The sequence below is a fragment of the Thamnophis sirtalis genome, unplaced genomic scaffold (genome assembly GCF_051295495.1).
Source record: "Thamnophis sirtalis isolate CommonGarterSnake01/CBP01778 unplaced genomic scaffold, rThaSir2_p1.2 scaffold_2, whole genome shotgun sequence".
NCBI lineage: Eukaryota > Metazoa > Chordata > Lepidosauria > Squamata > Natricidae > Thamnophis > Thamnophis sirtalis.
Genome location: NW_028261382.1, coordinates 9254321 through 9267537, shown reverse-complemented (window position 1 = coordinate 9267537; position 13217 = coordinate 9254321). Strand labels below are relative to the sequence as shown.

General features: G+C 39.8%; 1 protein-coding gene across 3 annotated transcripts in view; it reads left to right on the top strand.

Moving 5' to 3' along the window:
- FAM227B (family with sequence similarity 227 member B) overlaps window positions 1-13217 on the top strand; it is an 87277-nt gene that overhangs the window by 43771 nt on the left and 30289 nt on the right. The window lies entirely within an intron of this gene.

The following is a 13217-nucleotide window of genomic DNA, read 5'->3' as shown; positions in this document are numbered from 1 at the left end:
AAATCTTCTAGAATCCTTAATCCTTTGACTCCTAAATACCAACACTATCTTACTGTTATTGACTATTTATTTAGTAAAGCATGAGCCTTTCTCTGAAGCCGATGCACATTTCTTTCTCCAACCGGATGATTGCACTTAACTTTATTTCATAGGGGCTGATTCAACTAATATTCTGACCATCTCCTCCTCTCCCCCCTTCCCCCAATTGTACACACTAGCTATAATAGTCTATAAGACAATACTTAAACTGGCCTATGTTGGTCAGCTTTAACCACTGTCAGTCCTGGCCATCATTTGGTAAACTAATTTAACTCACCTGGGTGCTTTTGCATTGACCTCGCTTTTAAGGAGATGAGAAAAATTCACATTATTTATTTGACTCAGGCAGACATTCCTCTCCCCCAATCCCACTGGTCCTCCTCCCCCAATTGCGGGGGGGGGGGGGGATTGCCAACTTTAGGCATGATGACTTGGTAACTCTCTCCTGCTTTAAATTCTTCCATTGAGAACAAGTGAGAACAATCAATTAGTGGAACAGATGTTGCCTTCAGAAGTTGTGGGAGCTTCATCCCTGGAAGCTTTCAAGAAGAGACTGGACTGCCATCTGTCAGAAATGGTGTAGGGTCACCTGCCTGGGGGGGGGGTGTTGGACTAGATGACCTACAAGGTCCCTTCCAACTCTGTTAATCTGAATTTTAAAATTAGTACCTGTGCTTCCTCGCTCAGTATCTTGGCATTGCAAGTCATATCCCATCTTGAATTAAATTACATTGCAAAGTTTTCATGGCATGAAACTGGTGTCAACTTCAAATCTAATCAAACTGGGTTCGTTAGTCAGGTTCATGACAGCTGGATTATGGCCCGATTTGGAGTCATTATAAACAATACAGATATCTCTGGGTCGCTTGTCATCTTTACCAATGATTTGTCACCTATCAGTTAATGCCTACCACCGGTATCCATATCGGAATGAATACATGATTATAAAAAATCAAAAGTAAATCTGGGCAGTGCTAAAAGTTGCACAGCAGCTGGTCATAGCAATCAATAATGCCTGCTGATTTGGCTCTTGATTTCTGTGCGGCCTATATTGTTTGATTATTAAATGTTAAACTAAATTAATACTGAAAGATTTCCAACAATTTGAACAAACATATTTGGGGGGAGGGGGGGTTATTAGGGAGAATGGAGAGGATATTTTAAAATCTTCTATGCTCTGAAATGTAAATACCATTGTCCACAGAGCTAGTGCAAAGAAAAGCTGTTTGTTTATTTAAACAAAAATACATACACTATCTCCCATGACATCTATGCCTCTTCAGCCAATGGACCAGTATCTTCTCAGTAGTACACTTCTTTTACCCATCGTATCCTTCAAGGTCTCTAGTCCTCATCCCAGCAACCATACTTAAAGCAGAAACATCTGTTGAATGAAATTGAAGTATTTATGCAGTCTCATTTTGTTGATTCCTACAACACAAGCTCCACAAATACCACAAAAGCTTCAATTCTTCATGATAACCTTTGGAGGCCTTCAGCCACAAATAGGTTATCCGGTAACAGGTAGCCATTAAATCTCAGCGTAATGGCAACCTTGCTGTCCCAGGTGTGTATCTACTAAGTTTTTTCTCAGTTCAAGAACAAAATAAGATTCTTAAGAAGAACTTTCGTTCATTTGTTTACATATTTTTATCTTGTCCACTCAAATGACTCTGATAGTACATATCTCTCTATATAAAAATGGCTGTGTATGTGTGTTCCAGCATAACTGTGGAATGCCTCGAGCAATCTCAACCAAACTTGGTACACAGATGACTTACTCTCTGGAAACAAATACTGTGGGGGTAAGACACCCCCTAACAGCCCTCGGTTAAGATACAGACTGTTATGCCTTAAAATGGCTTTTACTGTACTGCCATCAAATGGCTTCTATTGTACAGTGCAATGGAGTTGCCATGGTAATGGCTTCACAGTACTCCACAACGGGGCTCCCTCTGGTAAGGGGGAAAATACAACATTACAAATTATGTTTGGTCCGGACATTTTCAACAAAATCAGGGCTTTTCCTGTCTAATACAGGTTTAGGATAAATAAATACCCGGGCAACCCCGGGTTATCAGCTAGTACATAATAAAACTTCAGCTGTAATATCATCCCAACCTCAACCACTTTAAAACTCTTAGATGAACTTGAAAATGGAGAGCTTAGAACAGCTGCCTAATCATCATACATGGAGATCTCAACAGTCCACAAGCAACAGGTTCTAGAATGCTAAGAGGAGGGGACAGTGTGTTCCACAGAGGAGGCTTAACTTCTGGCCCACCCCTTCCTTATCTCCTGTGGGGTACAGGCCCTTTTATCAGGTCTTTTCTGAAGGATTTTAGGTAAGAGTTGATTGAGATGTCCCTAGTATCATCTAGGTTTATGGTTTCACAGAAAGTACCCGCTGGACATAGTGATCAAGACATTCTCCTCTGGTTTTGTTTAAGCTCTGCAAAGATAGGGACTGATCTCTTAACAAACTGGTTCCTAACATTGCCCAAAGTTGAAAATAAAGCATATGCAAGCATTCAGGAGAATTTCTAGTATGGATCTAGAAGTAGATGCAAAACTTCACTGGTGTAAAGGCTTAGTCATGCATGACAAAAAACGGACTTGGTCACATTGCACAATCTCTTTTGATAGACTAGGGTATGTCTCTGTCTCTCTCTCTCTTTCTGTCTGTTCAGTAGTGCTTTAGAGTTGGTTTTAATTTTGGGAAAATCAAGCAATGCATTTTCTAAATAAATAAACACAAATGACAAGAACCAGACTGACAGGTGTGGGAGGAGGCTATCGTTTTTTGTTTCTTTAGACTTTGCATTGATAGCTGGCATCCTAAATGCTTTTTGGTCCAGCTTCGATTAAATAGAGTTGATAGATTGATAGATCCTTATAGGAGATCCTTTTATGGATCTCCAAACTTGTGATAGACGGACAAGACATATGGTTAAGAGATGGGCCATATCACAGGAACAAAATGATTGCATTACGAGTTAACATCAAAACTTATTGTTTTTTAGGGAGGGTTTGTTTGTGGGGAAGACTAAGGAAAGAGAAGATTAAGGAAAGCCTATGTATAACTGGAGAATGAAGGACCTTCCCAGACAACGGCAAATAGTTTTGCATTTGAAAGAGTCTTGCAAAGGTTGTAGGTTACAGTTGTAAAATGGTTGCTTTCACATTGATGAGGAACTGCATTAGCCTTCTTTGTAAAAACTCAAGCATGGTGGGAATTTTGTTTCCATCAAAAAGCCTTCTGTATTATTTTTTATAGCTTATTATTTCAAGAAGTGCACAAAAATGTAGCTATTACTTAGTAACGGGATCAAGTCATTGACCAGTCAACTCCATTATAGCTTCAGTATGCTACAATGGCTGTTCAAGATCTCATAACTGGGACTAAATACCTGAGATTTTTTAAATTGGAACCTTCTCTATTTGGTATGCATATCCTTCCAAAACCAAGTAGTTTTGGTTAGGATGATTCCCCCTGCCTCTTTTGCTCAGTTGTGTCCAGTTCTCCGGAGACAGTTTATACAAGACCTTACCATTTTTTCTGCACAATAGTACACCATTGCCTCCTTCCTAGGGCTGTGAGAGAATGACCAACATCACCCAGCTGGCTTTGTGCTTAAGGCACTACCATATCTCCCAATTTCTAGCCTGATGCCTTTAACCACTACTTCGAACTGGCTCTCCTTCCAAAGCCTATAAGGCTAGTATGATGAGAACATTATAGTTATACATTCTTTAGTATGATCAGTACACTATAATTATACATATAGTGCAGAGAAAATCACAAATGGGAAAATGATAAACACAACATCCATAGGTACCAAATTTATCGTGATATTTGGTTTTCCTGGACTTGTAATTTGACTGTGTGTCCTTTTTCTGTAATAGCTATTATGTGCCAACCGTTTCACTGGTGGTGGTGTTTTAAGCACATAGGTGCTTATATGTACATAGAGAGCCAGTTTGTTTTGATGGCTAGGGCACTAGGCTAGAAACCCAGCAGAGTGTGAGTTCTAGTTCTATCTTAGGCATGAATGCCCAGCCAGATGGCCTTGGGCCCGTCACTCTCTCTCTCTCTTCACCCAACCCACCTCACAATGTGGTGGTTGTGGGGAAAATAGGACAAGGAAGGAGTCTTGTATATGTTTGCCGCATCACATTATTTATAGAAATAATAACAGTGGGATAAAAATCAGTTACTAACTTCTTGTTGATTCTGAATAGTTGCCATCTATTATTAAAACCTCAGCAATATTTGTGTGTTTCCCCCAACCCCATTTTGGTTTTATAGACTTTTTTGTCATCACGTGCCGAAAGAGGGGAGGGAACACACTCATTTTGGGCCTCAAAGGCCTCCTGCACCAATCTGGAAGCCGTGACGCAGGGGTGCTGCGCGAGGACCTAAATGCATGCCATAGGTTCTCCATCACGGTTATAGACATACCACCTAATACAAAATATTGAGTTCATAGGTATCCTGCCACCACTTTTACTTTATTTCACAAGGGGCTTCCCACTCAGAGCCTGAAAAGCGAGCGTCCTCAGCATTTCTTAGAAAATGGGCTTTGGGGGTCGCAGATTAATATTTTCTACTGTTTAAAGTTTATCCATTCTTTTGGTCATCTCTGCATAGCTAACTTGTTTGTTCGCATACTCAGTATAAGTTACCCTACTTTACCTGATAACTTTGCTTCAGTTCCAGAAATCTGGAAATACTCAAGCTTTTAGAAAATGTTTCTCATAGTTTTCTTCAGCTCTGGAAAAGAAATCATTTCGGTAAATTGCGTAGTGAATTATTTCCAGGGCTTTTTCTAGCTTAGTTGTTTTTTTTTTTAAAAAAGCCTTGGCTAAAGTAATACTTGATTCATATTCTGCAACACTGAATATGCAGTCCACTGTATTAGCGAGACGTCCATCATTTCTAAGGTGTGTCCATTTGGGAGTGAGTAATTATACATACAGTGCAGAGAAAAATCATAAATGGGAAAATGATAAATACAGCATCCATAGTTAATGCCTTCCAAATGATATACTTTTTATATGCACCCATTATGTATGTGCCCATTATATACATTTTCTTGTGGAATGATTAAACAGGATCAGAAAAGTGCATATATTTTGCATACTAAATATAGTTAGTATATTTTAGTATATATTACTATATGCTTGGTATAAATATACTAAGTATGCATTAAATGTTTTGATCCTGTGACATGCCAGTGCTAAAGCAGAACACATTCTTGAAATTCTTTAAGCATTCTGCTTACATAAAAAATAGTTGAAATGTTTTTTAAAAATTCGTTTTGGCCCTGGATTTTAATTGCATCGTGAATTAATCTTATCTGAATCTCACATGGACCAATGAAGCAGCAGATTTTAATGATAAATAAACTGTATACCTGTTGGGGAAAACAAATCAAGGTACAGTAGAACCTCTGGTCACGACCATAATTTATTCCATAACTTTGGTTGCAACCTGATTTGGTTGCTTTGGAAATTTGGCGCTTACAAAAAAAAAGGCGCGGAAAGGGAAATCGGCCGTGGGGAAAAAAGGTTATGAATTTTTTGGTTGGAACCTGATTTGGTCATTTGGCATTTATGACCAGAGGTTCTATTGTATGTTTTATAATAATTACTGCCCACAAAGGTAGATGCATACATGATTGCTTTTTATATTTCTTAGTGGTAGATACCTTGAAGTTTAGAAATCTGAATGCAGCAATTTTTAATGTAACTTTAAAGGCGAAATTATTTGTGCTTGGCTAATATTTAATTGTGTCAACCTATACGTCACAGCAGCCTAAAATTATATACTACGATTTGATGTGGGCCAATGTTTCCAGTTTGTAAACTTTAAAAAAAATAATTTTAAAATATTTCCAGGTGATGTTGTTGGGAAGGGATCTGTTTGCTGCAGGTATGCATTCTCACATTCTCCAAAGCGGCCTTTGGCCTTCAAATCCAAATTACTACCCTGTTAATATTGACCAGGGAATTTTCTGCTTTAAATTGCTAATTACCTCTTATACTTTTAGCAAGCTACACATCAAAAGAGTAATTGCTCTTAATGAATAATCCTGACACTCCTTTTAAAATTTAATTTCTTATTCCAGTTCCTCCCATTGGAAATTCTGGACAAAATGTTAATGATACGGTAGAAGATTTTAAAGCTTTTGCCTAAACTCTAAAAAAAAAAATAATCAAGAATCAATAGAAGAATTTTATATTGACGACGGAAATGTGAGGGAGCATCTCAATTTTGAAAATATCTTTATCAGGTGGACAATTACTTCATTTGATTCTATTTGTATTAGGAGATCTCACTAAAGAGTGAACTTCCATAAAGAGTATTTATTTTTTTAATATTTTTACTAGACTTCTATTCTACCATTGTTTGTACGTCATAACCTTCTAATTTTTAAATTACATAACCTTTCAGTCCAAGTATTTTTTTCAAAATAAGAAAAACTATTAATAAATTACTATAATATTGTTTTAGATCTAGGAAAAAAATAATATATCCTGTATGACAGGTTGCACCTCCCCTTTTTTACCCTTTTTTGGAATGGAGAATCACTATTGATTAACTGAAATAAAATTATTGCAGAATTGTCACTACTGTAAGATAAATGGCTTTTTATGGTAATACTGGATAACATAATAATGATGAGACTGACCAATGTCCTGATTAGCTTTCTGGTACTCCATGCTAGCAGTTGTATTGATCAACATAGCATTGATAAAGAGGAAGTTAAAACTGTATATTGGATATCACCCATATACTGTTTTCAGTAATATTTATTTATCAAAAAGAATAATGTCAAGGATCTCTTTGCTTTTATTGCACATTCAGGCAAGCCCCTGTTGATCCGAAGGACACTTTGGATAGTGATTTAGGTAATCCAGTTGTTGAGGCGTGTTGGGGCATTCACAACTTCTGGAGGCAAGTTGTTCCATTGGTTAATTGTTCTAACTGTCAGGAAATTCCTCAGTTCTAAGTTCCTTCTCTCCTTGATTAGTTTCCACCCATTGCTTCTTGTCCTGCCCTCAGGTGCCTTGGAGAATAGCTTGGTTCCCTCTTCTTTGTGGCAACCCCTGAGAGATCGGAAGACTGCTATCATGTCTCCCCTAGTCCTTCTTTTCATTAAACTAGACATGCCCAGTTCCTGCAACCGTTCTTCATATGTTTTAGTCTCCAGTCCCCTAATCATCTTTGTTGCTCTTCTCTGCACTCTTTCTAGACTCTCAACATTTTTTTTACATCGTGGTGACCAAAACTGGATGCAGTATCCCAAGTGTGGCCTTACTAAGGCCTTATAAAGTGGTATTAACCCTTCACGGGATCTTGATTCTATCCCTCTGTTTCTGCAGCCTAGAACTGTGTTGGCTTTTTTGGCAGCTGCTGCCCACAGCTGGCTCCTATTTAAATGGTTGTCCACTAGGACTCCAAGATCCCTCTAATATTTTGGTGGTTGCAAAAAAGAGGCAGCCTCTTGGTGGAAAATGTTTAATGAAATCTGTATTATTTCACAAAATTGAAGAGGGCATTGCTCTCCTGAGCTAGGCATCAGGTTAAGGCATCAGGATAGAAACCAGAAGATAGGGAGTTCTAGTCCAGGTTTCTCCCAGCTCTGGGAAGGAGACAGTGGGTTAACCATGGGACTTTAAGAAGAGACTGGACAATTGTTCGTCTGAAATGGTATATAGCCGTGATGACGAACCTGTGGCACACGTCTCACAGATGGCATGCGGAGCCCACTCTGCAGGCACGAAAGCTGTCGCCCCAGCTCAGCTCCTCCGCGTATGCATGCGCGCCTCTTGCCAGCCAGCTGGTTTTTGGGTCTCTGCCACACATGGGTGGGGGCACGTGTGAGATGCATGCATGGGGGGGCGCATGCATGGGGGGCGCATGGGGGGGTCACATATGCATACGGGGGTCACACATGGCGGGTCACGTGCGTGGGGGACATGTCACACATGGGCGGGGTGTCTCATGTGCATTGGATTATGGGGGCTGAAAAGGTTAGCCATCACTGGTATAGGGCTTCCTGCCTGAGCAAGGGGTTGGACTGGAAGACCTCCAAGGTCCCCTCTAACTCTGTTATTCTGTGTTCTGCAGTTATCAGGAGTCAAAATGGGATTGAAAGGCACACTTTAAAAAAAATATGAGACCCCCCCCCCCAATTAATCTTAGAATAATAAATCTTCAGAGACAAGAATCACCATTTTATAAAATACAGGAAGACAATATTTATCAAGTTATGCACAGTAGATTTACTCTCATTACCTCTCATGATACATGAGGATTATGGACAATTTTGGGGCAAGTCTGGTCAACAGTAACCTTCTTTTCTCTTTGTTTTTCCTTCCACGGCCTTGTTATTCTTCTTTGTTTAGTTCTTCTTCTTTTCCATATAGATTACTCTTCAGTGAAAATTAAAAATACCAACCCTGCCAAAACTAAACTAAATTAATATGACTCGCCAGATTCTTTGATTTTATTTTTTTAACGTCCTGGAATTTCATGCTCCTGCTTGACGTCCACCTAACTTTTCTGCAAAGAACGCAGCAAGATTTTTGGTCTCAAAAGGAAACCTTCAGTTCCTGAGAAGATTCTTGTTAAACTTACCAGACGAACTCAACGTCCTTTTTCCATACCATGTTTCAGGAAAGCTGACGAATTGAGGCAGACTTCCTTCATTGGCAGATTTAACGTCAGTCATGTGCCTGTTTTAATTTTCACTAGAATCGGTTTGTTAATCTTCCCTCTTTTGGGACCTCATCCTTCCTTGACAAATGAAACACAAGCAATGTGTTGTTGTTGTTGTTGTTGTTGTTGTTGTTGTTTCCTTCTTTTTTCTTTTCCTGCTTAGTGTGGCCAAATAAGAGCATTTTATAAAAACAGAAGTTAACAATTCCACATGTATATACAGCCCAGTTTATTTCGTGGTTTAAAACAAGGAAAAACAACTTTCTCTTCTCTCTTTTTATAGTTAGGAAATTTTCACAACAAGAAAGGCAAAGGGATGTATCCAGTTGTCTTTCTACTGGATCCTCCATAGCAAATCCTAACTCCCCTCTGCCCAGATGAACCGTATAAGGGAAATATGCTTTCCATCAAAGAATTCAAGTTCTGAACGAAGGCTTCCTTTGGGGATGGCTGATGTCACCAAATTCCTGCCTGTGATTTATACTTTTTGCGAAAGGCAGATGGCCCAGCTGTGGCCTGCATGAAGCATCCCTGGGTCTAGAAGGTATACAGTACAAAACCCGTTGTAGATAAATATCGCTACCTCCTTGTCATTTTTAATGCAGCCGAAGGGAGAAATTAATCCAACGTGCGATTGGAAGATAACCATCTTTGTTTTAATTTTTATAAAATATAAATGCACATTAAGAATAATCCATTTAAGATTTGACCTGTCCAGTGGTGGGATTCAAATAATTTAACAACCGGTTCTCTGCCCTAATGACCAGCTGAGTAGGCGTGGCTCGGTGGTCATGTGACTGGGTGGGCGTGGCCAACTCAACGTCACTCACGTCAATGGGCGCTTCGTCTTAGCTGTTGTATTGTAATAAGGGTTAACTGGAGAGGCAGTTTCTGTAAGCAGGGCAATCAAGATGAGGCTAGAAACAACACTAGAATGTTTCCTTCCTGCCTTCCTTACAGGATTAGCCCTGTAAAGTGTGTGTGTGGGGGGGGGACAAAATGAGATTTCTTCCAACAACCGGTTCTTCAAACTGCTTAGAAAGTTAGTTTATGTAGTTTAGTTGTAGTTTACTCAATTTGTATGCCGCCCTATTCCCAAGAGACTCAGTTAACAACCGGTTCGAACACAATAGGTGCGAACCGGCTGAATCCCACCACAAAATCTTTTTATGATTTGACCTGTCCCATCCTTGACTTTGGAGAATGCAGTCTCCTGCCTCTCCACCTATTTACAGGCCTTGTGGGTCTGGAGGTCTGGAAAAAAATAATGCAAGACAATTTTGCAGTTTTATAGCACTCAAGGTCATCGGACAGGTGGGGAGGCAGACTAAAAATAGTCAAGGAGATGGTGACTCCGGCTACACAATTGAAGCCTCTCCCCATCCCAAGGCACATACAAAGTGGCAGGGCTTTGTGAGAGGTCAAAACCACTATCTCAATTTTTGGAACTCCCCTGCAGATGCACCACATAGCATCTTGTACCATCTTGCCCAGGCCGTAATAAATGTGAATGACACAGATGTGAGAACACACAGAACTGAAACTCCGGAACTCCCATATTCCCAGTCCAGAATATTAGCAATTCCACCTAGTTCATTACAATAGTTTTTTGCTGGAAGAATATAGCCTTGCAGTTAAGCTTGTGCTAAGAATGCATGAGTGAAACTTTTAAATATATCTTAACTCACCTAATGGAATCCTTGTGCATGTTTACTTGCTGAGTCCTATACTTCTTAATAGCAAACATTCTCTAGGTGATTATTAACATAAGGGGGAAAACAAAAACCATTTGTGTATATATGTGTGTAATATATCTAGAACAGTGTATATACTACAGAACAAAAATGTTTCTTGACATAGTAAAGAGATGCTTTTTTAAACATTCAAACTTTGGAGTGAGATTTTTAACATGTAATTTGCTTACTTTCTGAGCTCAGACGATTACTAGAAAATGCAGCCTAAGACCAAGTAAACCAAAGAATATGTATTTTCCAAGTGCAGAATTATTTTAAGGAAATTTAGTGTGTGTATATTTTGCCTTGAAAGATCCGTCATAGTACGTCATGCAGTCTGTAATATTGATATTAATGTAATGTTAATATTTTGTTGCCTTTTAACATGCTTGGTTGCATTAGTTAAATGTAAGGTAATACTTTGCTTTATTTGGCTGGTCACATTTTTATTTTAGCAGTATAGGGGCAGAATTGGAAGCAGAACATGAATTTCTTACAGCTCACCACCAGGAATCTTAAGGCAGAGAGAGAGACAGGATATAAATTATAAAACTGAAACAAAATTAAGTATTCAGTTAAGGCAGAAATAGAGAGCTATTTCCCCCCCCCCCCCTGTTGAGCATTACAATTCCTCCTATCTTTCCGGGGGGGGTGGTGGTGTCCTTTTTTCCTTTTTCTTGGGAGGTGTCAGTCAAAACAAGGCAGAATCATTTCTCCTTTCTTTCTCCCTTCTCCCTCTTCTGGGTCTTGGTGCAGATCTGAACGGACTTTTGAAAGGTTTTCAAAAATAACCTCAGGATTACGTGTGAAGTTTAGAATAGAGTTTATCCCACAAAAGCCGCAATTATGCCTTTGCATCATGACATCTGATGCAAGCAGGCAAGTCATGGCATCAGCATGATGGGGTAGGGATCCCACCACCATTCCCACCACCAGAGCCACAGCAGATGTTCTATCTATCATCATATCACATAGTTCCATTTATTGGAAATCATTGCGTCACCTCCTCCACCTCCACGCCCCCACAGCCCTTGAATTCCCAAAAATGTTTTTACTCTTACCAGCTAAAAGTTGCACTGTCCTGACTAGAAATCATAAACCACCTGACCTTGCACAAAAGGGGAATATTTTTGTGACTCCTTAGAATCCAAAGATTAGTGTGACTCGTAGAGCAGCTGCAGAGAAACGTTGCCTTAGCCTTTGACCCATGAGTGGTGCGTTGTTGAAAAGAAATGGTGGCATTCCAGTTCGTTGCCAGCATTTTGCAATAGGGTTTCTAAAACTATCCTTTATACGTCCTTTGGTAATAAATTATTCCAAATAAGGAAAGCAATTGGAAGTACGTGCATTTCCAATGAAACGAAGGCTCGGATCAAGTTTATTTTTCTTCGTCGTCTTCGCAAGCCAAGAATTGTGTTTCTAAGATAGAAAGACAAACCACGGAGGGCGGCAATTCCATCCATTCAGCAAACACATGATAGTAAGTTGTGCATGTAGAAATAATGGTATTCCTGTAATGGATATAATATAAAATATATGCTCTGGCATACTTAATAGGGTGGAAAGGCAGGCAGGACCAATAAAATAATATGGTGAGTTGTTGTTTTTTAAACAATGACCTGAAATTTTGGACATTCAAAATTCATAGTCTGTTGAATCCTGAAACCTTCTTTTTTTTTTAAAGTCGGAGAAAATATCTACATGCTGCCCTTGTTCAAGCTGGGTTTGTAAGCTAGGACCTTTTGTCTGATGGAGAGCATCTTTTGGTATAGTAGAAGGCTTTTCACAGAGTTGTGCAACAAAATAAAGCTTTGTCGCCTGCAACGATTGATTGCGTCCTCCAAATCTCTTTTCTACTAAGACAAACAACATATTTTGAACCTTCGTGATTAAATATCTTAGCCCTTCGTTCAGCATCTTTCTGGTTCTCTGTTCTGACCGAAGCAAACTCCTTGTCCCAACAAAAAACCCTTTTATTAATTTACTGTGATTTCTGCTCATTCACATCCAGCAAAGTCTTTCAAGGGAGGATTTACAGTCACAGACCTTAACTGGCTTGGAGAGCTGCCAGGCCGATATCTGCAGAACTTGGCAAGGAGTCTCGGAGAGTCACAATTAAGTGAACTAATCGTGTCCTGCAAACTCCATTCCCCTTTTGCTCCTCTTTTATTTCCTCTGGGAGGAGCCATTCATTGTCTGTCCTTACTCCCAAGTCCACCCCTGTCCTTAGCTGTTCTCTTCATCTGGCCACTGCATGCACACACTGGGAACAGGCTCCAGCTGTTCATCCACCTCACTGATGTCTGACTCTGAAGGCAGCTGATAACTGGCCCTGGTCCCCTCTCTGCTTCCGACACAAAGCCCTCATCCAAGCCTTCCCCAGACTCCAGGACTGGCCCATGTTCCTCCCCAACCTCCTCATTGTCCGAATCTGCTGCCAGCTCTGCTGGCCTCTGGCAGGCCACAACACTCTGCAATTTACTTCTGTCTGAGAATGGTGTGTGGATTATAATCCACAATGCCCCTTAGACTCTTCAAACATTTACCTTTGTCATTAGGTGTTGCTTTCAAACCCAGAGAGCTTCCCATACCTTGGAAATGACCAGTTTGCAGTGCATAGTTTCTAACCAGAGATTTGCTGCTCTCCTAGATAAATAGCAGAATATCACCTTTGGATCAGGTTTATTACTTTGAAGTTCCAAATCTTGAAACTTTTC